This window comes from Schistocerca serialis, chromosome 4 (genome assembly GCF_023864345.2).
Source record: "Schistocerca serialis cubense isolate TAMUIC-IGC-003099 chromosome 4, iqSchSeri2.2, whole genome shotgun sequence".
In the NCBI taxonomy this organism is placed as follows: domain Eukaryota; kingdom Metazoa; phylum Arthropoda; class Insecta; order Orthoptera; family Acrididae; genus Schistocerca; species Schistocerca serialis.
The window spans coordinates 750,581,667-750,594,378 of NC_064641.1; positions in this window are offsets into that span (position 1 = coordinate 750,581,667).

A 12,712-nucleotide genomic window follows, 5' to 3' on the forward strand; every position below is an offset into this window, starting at 1 on the left:
AACTGCACATGCGCATGAGCCCGCCCGTAACTGCTAAAACGAATCTAATGTAAACAGTTCTAACGTCACGCTCATCGGAGGCAATTTGTTGTTATGAAGCACTGCATAGTCTTCCTAAAGCCTTTGACACGTTTTGCTGTTGGCAAACGCTTGTATGAGCACTGTGTTTTATTGTTGTATATGGCACATTTCCTTTGCAATTTATGTTTTATTTTCGTTTTTTTCCCTCGTTCACGTTTTATTGTTGCAGTATTATTCTGCAGTAGCGGGATACAGTAATATCCTTTGTTAGAGTATTGATTCCTACCAATCAAAAGTACAAAAATTTTACTGAAAACTAAACGAAAAATTCCCGGAATTCTAAAAAATTCCCGGGTTGTTCCCGGTTTTCTCCCAGATGAAAGAATTCCCGGGTTTTTCCTGATCTCCCGGTTGTCCCGGATCGTATACACCCTGTTTATGGTTATATGCAAACACAAAACAGCTAGCCGAAAAAATAATCGTTTTTTATAGTGAAACAACTGCACCGAAAGGAAATTAGAGTACCTGCAAGGCCGTTAGATGTGTGGGCTGCATGTCAATCAGATAGTACTTGATTCCTGTCCACTGTCGTATGTAGGAACAAAAATATCCGGTCCTAAATGTTATAAGAAATTCCACAAATGTTCAACATACTGAAATCAGTAGAGTGGAGTATGATGGTGGGACAACTGACTAGTTTTAAGAACCGATTGGCCATTCAGTTGTTCTTCCGTTCATTTTTTTCCAGTCGTATAAAACTAGTCTCTGCGGACACGTTAAATATATGAATGTTTTTTCACTCACTATTCAGGTCTGAATGGTTTCGTTCTGTGTGGGACAATCGACTGACACAAATCTCTGACAATGGCCGCTCGGGATTAGCCGAGCGTTCAGAGGTGCTGCGGTCATGGACTGTGCGGCTGATCACGGCGGAAGTTCGAGTCCTCCCTCGGGCATGGGTGTGTGTTTGTCCTTAGGATAATTTAGGTTGAGTAGTGTGTAAGCTTAGGGACTGATGACCTTAGCAGTTAAGTCCCATAAGATTTCACACACATTTGAACATTTTTTTCTCTGACAATTTCGGCAGTTATATTAATGTTTCCAGTTAGTCTCTGGGTTTGGATGTTTGCACTTGTGCTTTTCAGTCGTTTTGGTTGTAGATGAACCATGACTAGAGTTGCCCACGTTTTTCGTGACAAATATCGCGTAGTGAACGTATGTAATTTAGTGTGGGGCACGGCAGACAGCCCATTTAAATGTACGTAGCTGCAACGGGCAAAAATGAGTTTAATTGGAAATTTGCTCCCTGTTATGTGAACGTTCAACAAGGCGCACCTGACAGCCGATGTGACAGTACCATCAATAGGAATCTGCCTTGGCCAAAAGTCTTGAGAAAAACATCTGAAGTCTAGAGAGTCTCGGAAAGCATCTCAAGATATGTAGTACTGTTCTGACCTCTCGTGACAAGGTATGCAAATCAGCATACTGATCGTGTAACAGCGACACTCTTGGACTGCAGTCAGTTGGGTTTAGGTGCCTATCAACTTCCCCCGGTACCAAACAGAGTAGAAATATCTCGGTCTCGAATGTAACTGTTATGTACGCAAAACAAACTCAAGCGACGGCAGTCCATGGAGTGGCAGCACACCACCTCTTCTCCGATTCTCCGAAAAAAAAGTTCAAAGCCGCAGCCTCAACCTGTTAAGTCGCGCAGATGGTCTTCTGGGACTCTGCAGGTGCAACAATCAACTCGGAAGTGTATTGTGCTACCCTCAGGAAACTGATCAGACGATTTCAGCATGTTCGTCTCTACAAAAATGCAAACGAACTTCTTCTTCATGACAACGCAAGGCCTCACACATGTCAGCGAATCCGAATGTAGCTCGAAAAACGTCATTGGACTGTTCTTCCTCATCCACCCTACAGCCAGGATCTTGTACCTTCCGACTTCCACTGTTTGTCTCAATGAAGGATGCATTCTGCGGGGAGCAGTACGTGAATGGCGGGGAGGTTCTCGATGCACCAAGACGTTGGCTCTGACGTCGACCAATAGAGCGGTACCATTCGAGCATATGGGCCTTTCTAGTAACGTGGAGTAAAGCCGTTGCATTGAACGGAGACTATGTTGAAAAATAATGTTTTGTAGCCAAAGTAGTGGAAAATAATACTGCGTATTGGAATCCTGAATCCAACCAACTTCCTTTTAGAAAAAAAAAATATGTTGCGTTACTTATTCAACGACTCTCCTATACTGCTTCTTCAGTTTCACAATTAAGGCACACTCTAGCCTTCAGTGTAAAGTCTGACACCACAGCATGAATTATCACTCTGGAGCGGAGTGTGTGCTGATATGAAACCTTCTGGTAGTTTAAAATTGCGTGCCGAACCGCATCTAAAACCTGCGACCTTTGCCTTTCTGTGCGCAAGTAGTCTACCAACCCTGCTACCAAAACACGACTAATAACCCCTCCTCACAGCTTTACTTCCGCCAATACCTCATCTCTCACATTTCAAACTTCACAGAAGTTCTTCATATGAGCTCACACTCCACTGCAGAACGAAAAATTCATTCTGGAAACGTCCCATGCTATGGCGAAGCCACTGTCCACAATATCCTTTCTTCCTGGAGTTCTAATCCTGCAAGTTTCGCAGAAGAACTTCTGGGAAAATCAGAAGGTAGGAGATGTGCTACCGGTGAAAATGAAGTTGTGAGAACTGGTAGTGCGTCATGCTTGGGTAGCTCACTCGGTTGAACCCTTGCCTACGAAAGGCAAAGGATCCAGGTTTGAATCCCGGTCGGGCACGCAGTTTCAGTATCCCAGTAAGTTTCAGCCTGACACCACACCTGCACCCCTTTGGAGCGCTGGGAGCTGCCTATCAGGCCACGCGCGCTGCCGCCCAGGACAACAGATGTCGTGTACCGTCCACTGTTAACAACAGGCGCTCTCTGCCTCTCGCTTTCGGCTGCTCTGCAGGCCCACCAGAAGGGTAGAACACTCCATTATGAATGGCAAGTAGGCATATTACTGGAGGAGGAGGAGGAGGAGTGCGAAAGGGAAGGCTTGATATAAGTAGTAACCTTCTGCTTATGAGAGGAATTTAATAGGCAATCCAACACATTTCTTCTCGGCCAATTTCGGTTGAAAAAACGCGAGATTTGTTGTGGATCATCGTGGAATAGTTCCTCTCCATCCTCTATAGTTCCATCAAGTTAACACAGATAGCGGCGTTATATATAGCCTTCTAAGTGGCATATGTAACGGAGGTGGATTCCAAGCAGAGAGCTGACATTGAGTTTCTCTTGACGGAAAACCATAGCGTTGCAGATATTCATAGGCGCTTGCAGAACGTTTATGAAGACGTGGCACTGAAGAAAAGCACGGTGAGTCGTTGGACGAGGGGCCTGTCAACATCGCAACAAGGTCGCCCAGACCTTCCTCGTCCACCCTACAGCCCGGATCTCGCACTTTACGAGCTCAGTCTGTTTGGCCCAATGATGGATGCACTCCGTGGGAAGCAATACTTGGATAATGGGGAGGTTATTGATACAGCAAGACGCTGGCTCTGATGTCGACCGTTAGAGTGGTACCAACATGGCATAGACGCCCTCCCAGTAACGTGGTGTAAGAGCGTCGCCCTGAACTGATATTATGTTGAAAAATAGGATTTTGTATCCAGAGGAGTGGGAAATAATGTGGTGTATTGGAATCCTGAATAACACCAACCTCCTTTCAGAAAAAAAATGTACTGCATTATTCACTGAACGCCACTCGCATATGAAGCAGCTCTGAGCACATTTGTTGGCGTTTACAGCTCGTACAATAGCCAGTAGTGACCTGATGAGAGTTTCTTAACATGAACCATGTAACACGCCGTTTTCCCCAAACCTAATATTTAAGAAATATATTTCTTATTCACCTCTCTTTGTAATAAATACCACATTTGTCACAAAAAACCGTGGGCAACCCTAGTCATGGTTCATCTACAACCAAAACGACTGAAAAGGGCAAGTGCAATCATCCAAACCCAGAGACTAACTGGAAACATTCATATAATTGACGTAATTGTCAGAGATTTGTGCCAGTCGATTGTCCGACATTGAATGAAACCACTTAGACCTGAATAGTGAGTGAAAAAACATTCATATAGTTGATGTGTTTGCAGAGACTAGTTTTATTCGACTGGAAAAAAATGTACTAAAGAACAACTGAATGGCCAAACGGTCCTTAAAACTAGTCAGTTGTCCCACCATCATACTCCACTCTACTGATTTCAGTATGTTGAACATTTGTGAAACATCTTAAAACATTGAGGACCAGATATTTTTGTTCCTACTTACGGCAGTGGACAGGAATCAAGTAGTTCCTGATTGACACGCAGCCCACACATCTAACGGCCTTGCAGGTACTAAAATCTCCTTTCGGTGCAGCTATTTCACTATAAAAAACGATTTTTTTCGGCTAGCTGTTTTGTGTTTCCATATGACCATAAACAGGGTGTATACCACCCGGGACAACCGGGAGATCCGGGAAAAACCCGGGAATTCTTTCATCCGGGAGAAACCCGGGAATTTTTTAGAATTCCTGGAATTTTTCGTTTAGTTTTCAGTTAAATTTTTGTACTTTTGATTGGTAAGAATCAATACTCTAACAAAGGATATTACTGTATCCCGCTACTGCAGAATAATACTGCAACAACAAAACGTGAACGAGGGAAAAAACGAAAATAAAACATAAATTGCAAAGGAAATGTGCCATATAAAACAACAAAACACAGTGCTCATACAAGCGTTTGCCAACAGCAAAACGTGTCAAAGGCTTTAGGAAGACTATGCAGTGCTTCATAACAACAAATTGCCTCCGATGAGCGTGACGTCACAACTGTTTACATCAGATTTATTTTAGCAGTTACTGGTGGGCTCATGCACATGCGCAGTTGAGTGGCATATGAGTAGTACCTTCTCCCGTTTTGGGCTACATAAATGTGGCTGCTGCTGTGCAAGCAGTCGCAGCAAGCAGTTAGATGCAACCGGGAAAAATTTTGCTGCCGCACCCAAGCTGCCAGATTCACGCATGCGCAGCGGGCCTGTATCTATGAAGGAGGTGGTGGGGGGGGGGGGGGGGACGTCACATTCATATTCTTGACGAGTAAAAATGTAGTTTCACAAAGTGTCTAGCATCCAGCCCTCGTTGGTCTATCGATTACTCATATGATTTTGATGCACATACCTGTTGGTTTTTGAACACACTCTGTAAGTTGATTACTGAATGAATCATAAGCCTCGTGGGGTAGCTGTCGGAGGTTCGAATCCTCCCTCGGGCATGGGTGTATGTGTTGTCCTTAGCGTAAATTAGATTAAGTAGTATGTAAGTCTAGGGACCGATGACATCATCAGTTTGGTCCCTTTTTAAAAAAAAAATAAGGAAGATAAACACACACATAAGTTGATTTTTGAATGCATGCATAGTGTACGTGATGTCTCTGTCAGGGGAATCCTCGTCGCATCTAGAAATAAACTTTCCTGCAGGCAAAAGGGGACCGGGCTATACAAGCTGAGTGGAGTAAAGCCGAACGAGTGAACGCCAGTTGCTGTCTGATTATGCGGTTGATTGGGTTTGCGAATGATCAAAAAATTGTTCAAATGTGTGTGAAATCTTATGGGACTTAACAGCTAAGGTCATCAGTCCCTAAGCTTACACACTACTTAACCTAAATTCTCCTAAGGACAAACACACACACCCATGCCCGAGGGAGGACTCGAACCTCCGCCGGGACCGGGCCGCACAGTCCATGACTGCAGCGCCTTGGACCGCTCGGCTTGCGAATGATCAGTGTTGTTATAATTACTAGGGAAATCCATAGATTCAGACTACCGGAGTGGAAATAAACGACTAACAGGAATAACAGGTAAGAAAGATTACGTATTATCTTCTTGGTGTGTATAACAAAATGAAATTTTGTCAGAAAATTTCTGGCCACATCGCTACGCTAGTAAGGGCCAGTTGTACAGTCCCCGTCTAGCAGCCGCTTAATTTATATTCTGGAAGTAACGCTGGAAATGGTTTGTAGGAACATAACAACCCCTAACCGGAGAATAATCAGGGATAACTAAACCGATGATTGTGGCAGGGTTAGTGAAGTTAACTGGAGAATAAGTTTTGACGAAGACAGGAATAGTTCCAGAATTAATCATGACAAGATTGTTTGTTAGAACGCGGAAGGAAAAGAAACAGGGACATCACACAAATTGGGGAGCTATATGACGATTCCAAATTTATATTAAAATCTCGTACTACTACTTTTCGATCTGATGCCCGAGAAACTGGAGTGTATGAATGAAATGTGAAACTATTTTCTTTGCTTGTAGTCGGTCTAATAGGCATTTTATGTTGGTCTTCGTGAATTATATTCTGACGTGTTATAAAAATGACCATTTGTGCCAAAACAGTCTCTTTTATTTGGTGTGTGTTACAATTTCTTCAGTGTCAGAAAGGCCTATTTTGTTTTATTTAGCAGACAGTGACAAAATACACGTAATCAGATCGAGAAACCACACCAGTCTTGGGAACTATCTGCATTAACAGCTTACGCAGTATTAGACAACGATACTTCGACTTTTCATGTAGCAAAACGTTTGACGAACTTTGATGAGGTAATAGAGTACGTCGGACGCAGAAAGGAAAGCACGCTATGTAAAGCTGTAGCAAGATCAGAGAGAAAACAATGGTAGCAGCTAAGGATTGATGAAATGTGTACTGAATTGCTTGTCTCTTGTCTTTACTGATTTTATGTATCGTATATTTAATTTTATGTCACCCAAAACAGAAAGTTATTAGCTAACAGCAGTAAAGAGTGCAAATATTCTGAAGAGTTCTTGTTCTCCCGATTACAAATAATCCCATCCAGTATTAACTGTGAGGATTTTTTTTAATAAGAAGGCCAAGATGTCAAACCAAGCGACTGGGGGTAGGAGAGGCACCACAGGACATTTTAATTTCCACTGTCCTGAATATGGATTGATGGCATCCAGTACAAAATATACACTTTTCGATCCCACAGAGCGAAATACAGTGACGTGTGATAGAAGAATGCTGTGTGAAGAGGGGTGTCACTGCACTCTGGCACACTTAAGACCAAATTACATATCTTACATTTCCTCGAACGTATATGTTTTATGTATCAGACTCTCCAGAAAGATGTGCGCTAAAAAATGAACATTTTTTGAAAATTCGATTTTTTTTAATTTTGACGTCGTATTTCAAACGCTCGAGGGAGGGGGGTGTGGCTGGGAGGGAGGGGGGGGGGATTTCCACTTTTCTGACAGCTATGCATTAATCGCCTTGTAGAACAATGAAGTTATTTTTGTCGGTTTGCTAAAAAAATTTGGTTTTATTAATCTTTTACGCTGAGCAGTCAACGTGTTTGAAACAAAGTGTTTAGTTCCACACTATTGGCTAATTTCAACTGCTCGCTGCATTTCAATGCACGTTTTCATCTTCTAGCACGTATGGCATTATGCCATAATAAAGGATCAAAAATGAGTTAATACAGTACTGGCACTCCAAGAAAATTTACATCCCGAAACCCACTATGAAAAGCTTAATGTCAGGTCGAGGCCTACTCCATTGGGAATCTGGACATACGAATGTGCTTTTTAAGTATGCACTGTAATGTGCCATTTTAGTATGGTTCACGAAATTCCGATGCTCTTGGAGTACCCTCTGATGTCTTTTTTTTCTTTTGTGACATAATGCAAGATGTTTTAATGTTTTACACGTATGAACATACGGGCTTCCTGCGTCATAGCAGCTGCCAAAGTGCGGTGGCGCCTGTTATCTGGCGCTCTCTGACAACTACTGAAACGAGCCTATTTATAACAGGTCGCGGGAAAATATTACGAATTGTGGTTTGAAAAGCGTTACTTTCGAAGCAAATTTCTTTTACGCAAGCTGAACTATGTGCGAGAATGTACGATGAATTTCTTAAATCACAGAGCGTTTGATGACGAGCCATTTAGAAGTATCTCGAGCCCAGATCAGACATTCATGTCGTCATTATGAGCAAATTAATGTTGTGCTACGGGAAGCTCTCTCTCCTCTGCGGTAGCTAATTTATTTGTGGAAAACTTTGAGGACAATTCACTGGAATTGGCTAAAAATTTTACTGGCACGTTTTTGTGATATATCTTAAAGTGTAACACGGGAAAAAAATATTGATATATGTGAAAGCTTAGCTTCTCTTGCAGCTTATTAACCTTATAGACCAATATTATATTTGAAATCTTTGCTTTTCTTCTAGCAACACAATGTATATTAATTTAAAACATTAACTTTTGCTGTTTGTGTACCCGCACAACATAAGTGATGTTGCTATTAGCTGACTACATCACGTGTACTGTGGTCTGAATATCCACTGTCATCAGCTGGCGGGATCATGTGACATGAGCTATGACTGGCTTACAAAAGCGCATCGCAATCTCGATTACAATGGTTCGGAATATAACATGTGATGTATGGTGGAATTCGAATTTATACTTTCGTAATACGAAAATATGTAGCGTACACGTTGCTGCACATCAAAAATCTTTCCAAAAGGAGTTTTCTTCCCTGAGTTTCGTTTTCTAAAGTGCCGGGAAATTCTACGTCTGTGTATAAAAACATAACCATTCAAAGGATTGATAAGTTTTATAGTTCCGAGGGAAAATATACTGTCACTTAATAACACGGAAAAAGTGTGTTTTCATCCAGGAGAAAGCGTATTTGTAACCGGGAAATCCGGGAAAAATCTGGGAATTTTTTTTCCTTGTCCACGTATACACGCTGGGCATCGTTTTTATTTTAAACTTTCAGTGTCTGAACATAATGCGTTTCTCCACATTATTAAACAATAATTTTAATGCATACCAAAAAGTACCACTTTTTATAGACTATCATCGTGAAGTAATTGCTAACAATATTCAAAAACAATCTTCATAATACACCATACTAGTACACACGACAATAAATGCATTATACAACACACATAGACCTATTTCTGCACTGTCAATCTGTTGATCTGTCCCTTTGTTATGATATTTATTATTGTTACTCTACCCACAGCACTGTATTGAGACACATAGAGAATTTGCAAACAGCATCACTGAGCTCTTTGGTTTGATTTAGCGAGGAGGCCTTATCGTTTACAGTCACTATTATTTCATATGTTGAATTTAGCGTAGAGCCTTGTACAGACAAAGATTCCTAGTAGTTTTTCTCATATATGGTACTGCGTAAAACATTTCTCTCTATGAAGTGGAATCGTAAAATTTGCAGATGTAACTTGTTTCTCTTCTTTTCCCGCTGAACAGCACAAGCGATATAGGCTCTTGTAGAAAATCTCTTCTCTTCCATTGGTGGAAATGGGATATTGTAAATTCTACAGTTTATTAGGTAAACGACTAACTTTTTGTCTATTTCATAAATTTCCTTAGATCTGGATAGTATGGAAGATACTAATCCCCATGATCAACTCTTTTCATGTGTGCAGTGTACAGATTTACCCACACAGGCTTCAGTATGTCCTCTCCAGTTTTTCTATTTCAATCCTTGTATTTCAGACAGGTGTCATGAACTGTTGATATCATTCTGACACCCCACTTGTTCTTCCCTGCGAGGAGAGGAATGTCACCTTTTCTACAAACGACTACACTGAGGTGCCAGAAGTCATGGGATACCTCCTAATATTGTGTCGACCCTCCTCCTACCTGAAATGATACAGCAATTCGACCTGGTGTGTGTGTGTGTGTGTGTATATATATATATATATATATATATATATATATATATATATATGTGTGTGTGTGTGTGTGTGTGTGTGTGTGTGTGTGTGTGTGTGTGTGTGTGTGTATATATATATATATATATATATATATGTGTGTGTGTGTGTGTGTGTGTGTGTGTGTGTTTTAAGATGTACTTCATAAATATATAGACTAATGATCTAGCTGAATATTTAACTATAACGATATAAAAGAAGAGAAATTATTTTTGAAGTTGAGTTTCACTTGCGATGGTAAAAGATCGCTATTACCATGTGCTGTTCTATGCAACTAAAAAACTTGAAATGGGTAAATGAAAGAAAAAAGAGAAAAACATTTTTATAATAAAACAAGTTACAAATGAACAGTGAACGAAGTCGAACTTAGAATTTTAGCCTCATGTCTGCTTGCTCTCCTAAGATAAAAAGAATTACAAAATTTTTTGCTGCAGCAGTTGAATTGCATCTGACATTTATATGTAAAGATTATGAATATGACACAGGCATGAGTCATATTACGTAAACTTCATTACTATGAATAATTTATTTTACACTTAACATTTGTACTTGTTGGAATATAAAAATGTATTGTCACCTAAACTACAGTGGTTTGTGTTATCTGAACTCTTTAATTAGTAATCATCGAACTGTATATGTAATATTATTTTGCAAAGTATTGCATTATTACTTGTGAGCTTGTGCACATGAAACAATTTTGGTAATGATACTTTACTATTTACTTTGTTTTAAATGTTGTTACACTGCTTTCAATTCTGTAACATATTAGTATACTGAAAATGTAAAAGTGTATTTAATTTTGTGTTGATGTACTAAGATTCATAGCTGATCACTATAATTAGTTAAGCATGATACTACTGATGTAATAGTTAATGTTTTATTTACCTGTGTGTCTTGCAATTTTGTACCAAGTTAGCAACATATGATCCACTTTTTGTTCAAACAGTAAAGTCTCACAAAATGTTTATGCCACTGGTATTCTGATTATGTAAATTTGTATCATACATAAGCAAAAGAAGATGTGTACTGTAACTTTCACTTGTAACTTACAAAGTCCACATTAATTAACTGAAAAGCATACGCAAATATGGGTGATGTAAGTAATATTATACTTTGGAAGCTGTAAAATGTAGCCCTTATTCCTCAAGTAGACACTGCAATAGGTAGGGACGTTTGAAACCATACTACTTTCTTAAAATCACTAAAATATAGTTAAGATCATTGTCTATGACACAGATCTTAAATCTGATGTTATCTAAAGTATATAACAGAATCACATTAAAAAAAAGAATCTTACTACGTAATTGCAAAGCATTAAACTGTCTACCAGCTTATTTTCGAAAGATTGTTATCAATACAAATAAGTAAATTTTTATTAAAGCAAGGAAACATGCTAGGAAGAAATTACATTCGATATTTTACAAATAACCCACTAAAATGTAATCTGTATTGTTACATATACATATCTGACTATTTTCATTGTGGATGAGACTGATCTGTAACGACACTCATATTTTGGGTGATGTCATTTTATTTTTCAATCCATACAGTATCATTTACTGTTCCAATATCTGTAAAATTCAATGTATTTCTTTAATTTTCTGTTTTTAACATTCACATCACTGTAGCAAAATGTATATAAGGCCCATGCAGAATCACCATTGTGCACCTAGTTTTGCTCAAAGTTTTGAGGTGGCCTCTATGTCGACTTGATTTGTAAATATGTAATCGATTCTTAAAGACACTCACTGTGTCAACTTCGAACCGTACTATGCCTTGCCTTATTTCTGGAATGACTTCAACACAGAAATAAACTATATTGAAACACAAAACCACGTATGGAATGAATTATTTCTTTATTCATCCTGTAAATAATGATTAAGTGCATAGTTTGTACAAATAATATAGGATAAGTCAGGTTTCATATACTACACATAGTTCTATACATACTGTGCTTTAGAAAAAAAACAGTCGATACATGTTGAATACTGGTAATATAATCATAAAAACAATAAGATGACTGAAAGAATAGTATAGTTAAGAATAATTATGTGATCAAATGCACTATATTTGCTTGGTACTCAGAAAACTCATAAAGAGAATAGAAGTAGCAGTCAAGCAAGTACTCTTTTAGTTTCACTCTAAATTTAGGTAAATTATGTATCCGTGTTTCAGAAAGGATGGCATGTGGTTATATAACATAATGCCAGTATGATACACTCCTCCCCTACAAGTTTTTGTACTGATTGAGTAGACAAGCAGGTAATATTTCTATTCCACAAGATTTCGGGATTGCAGCCGGATCTCATCGACTTCTTTCCACGATATTTCGGCTGACAACCTTACAGCCATCTTCAGGCGAGTGTTTGACACTGGAGATTGCTAGTGCAAGTCGCTCTATTTATACGTAAAAGTTCCGCAGGCGCGCATGCGCAAGTTACCGTAGCATGCGCGCCACCTGTCGATTCCAAGGCCCTCTACAATATTACTGCATCTATGGAGCGCAATCGAATGCGTGAAAAAAGTAAAACATGCACGCAGACGTGTCCAAAACAATGAAATTTCAATATTAAAATTACTTGTCGCTCGACGTGTCAGAAGCCATAAAAAGTTTTCTTTTGGTTGAAATTAAAGAAATCAACGGGTCCCAGGCCTTACTCAATAAAATGCCGCCATCACGATTAATGAGATTATCCGCTAAACGTATTTCCACGGATTCCTTCACAACTGAATCCCAGAAGGAGCTCTATGGGGCCAAGATTTTCGTGGCCGAATAATCCATAGTATGTCCTGTGGGAATACAATGTTCGGCTATAGCCGACTTACTTGGCTGTAAAAGGCGAGTGTGGCGCTCATGTTCAACGCAGCGGTCGTGTAC